Source organism: Quercus lobata, chromosome 3, assembly GCF_001633185.2.
Source record: "Quercus lobata isolate SW786 chromosome 3, ValleyOak3.0 Primary Assembly, whole genome shotgun sequence".
In the NCBI taxonomy this organism is placed as follows: Eukaryota; Viridiplantae; Streptophyta; class Magnoliopsida; order Fagales; family Fagaceae; genus Quercus; species Quercus lobata.
In genome coordinates, this window is record NC_044906.1 from 32,391,523 (window position 1) to 32,393,235 (window position 1,713).

At 39.8% G+C, this 1,713-nt stretch overlaps 1 pseudogene; it reads right to left on the reverse strand.

Annotated features, from left to right (window-relative positions):
- Positions 1-1,348, reverse strand: LOC115980759 (annotated as a pseudogene).
- Between the last annotated feature and the right edge of the window lie 365 nt (positions 1,349-1,713).

Below are 1,713 nucleotides of genomic sequence, written 5' to 3' on the forward strand. Positions count from 1 at the left end.
TCACACATCCGTTGATGGAAAACTAAGATTAGCTGGTGGGTTCTCAATGTTAGGCTCAATCTTCCCCGTCATATATGCATGCTTAATAGATTGATCATCTTCATCATGGTAAGCATAAGCAAAACCACCAAGCCTTGTCATATCCATGCCTGCCAACTCGTCATCCCTTGACACTCTTAACAACTTCATTTTATTAAGCAAAAAAAAAAGTGGTCCCATTGTGGCCATGACCCACCCTGACACCACCAATATTTGTACAATTGGTGCTGCCAATAGCTACCCTCCACCTCCCATAAACAACCTGTATGGTCTACCGGGTTGACTTGGATACACCTCATTCACATACGATGTTGTTGCAAACAATCCTATGAATAAAACCCCCACGCTCCACCACACACCCACCATGTAATTGTGCTGCCTCTAGTGGGTCATCATATTTTAACTTCTCTGCAAGCTTGTTGCACCCAATCAAAACCCAAGAAGCCACAAAGCCACATATGATTGCTGCCCAAGGTTCTAGTACACTGAACACCCTGAGGTGATTACAGCAAATCCCACTAGCAGACCATTACAAATGTCTAGCACATTATTCCAATGTCCCATCAATAAGCATTTGCTAAACAAGGTTGTAAGGGCACCTGTGCAACCGACTAATGTTGTGTTGACAGCTGTCCTCCCAATGACATTCCATTGTAGTAAGACCACTATCACTGTAGGATCTCGCTATCGTGAGAAATGAACTAGGTTGAACTCATACCAACCAAACCATAACAAGAATGAACCGAGCATGACTAGAGACGCGCTATGACCACGTAAAGTCATGGACCTGCCTGCTTGGTCGAATTGGCCAACTCGTGGGCCTTCAATAAATGCACCCCACAAGCCTATTATGCCACCAACCATGTGAACCACTCTTGAACCAGCAAAGTCAATGACACCTGAACTGAATAAAAGATCATCGGTCTGAGTTGGGCTGGCCCAATTGTCACTAGGCTGAAACCAATGTGAAACTATAGGGTAAACAAAACTGGTTAAAAATGAAGAGTAGATAAGATAACCTCAAATTGGGTTCTCTCAATAATGGACCCACTAGTAATTCCAGCGTTCTCTGTAGTCTCTAGTGGGCTTAGGATAATCTGTTAGACCAAAGAAGTGGTAGCCAATAAAAGGGATAGAGAAGACTTAAAATACAAGGTGAAAAGATGGTTTTTCTTATATTCTCATATTCATTTTCTATTATAAAAGAAAGGAATCTACAGTCTAATCCATGGTTTTAAAAATGGACTGAATAGACCGGTTTGACCAGTTGAACAGGGAATTGGCCACCAATCCAGTCAAATACCCCCATAACTGGTCAATATCGGTAAAAATCGGTCAAAAATCGAGTTAAACCAAGAACTAAAGGTAAATCTGATTTTACCCCTAGTTCGGTTTTTAAAACCATGGTCTAAACTCTACACCAAGATAAATTAGGTCATCGAAAAAAGAAAAATCTTTTTCTTCAATAATCTTTAATTTTATTTGATGTTTTATTCACTTTTATTTTTCTTACTTTTTAAAACTTTTACAAATTAAAGAGCCATTATTTTTCTACTACTACAACACATTATTATTCCTCAATGCAAGTCTCTGTCTAGTTGTTCCCTTGATGCTTGACACCAGAGCTCGCTTTCAATCGTTTTAGGCACTTGTGGGTTTGAAAAGTATATATGA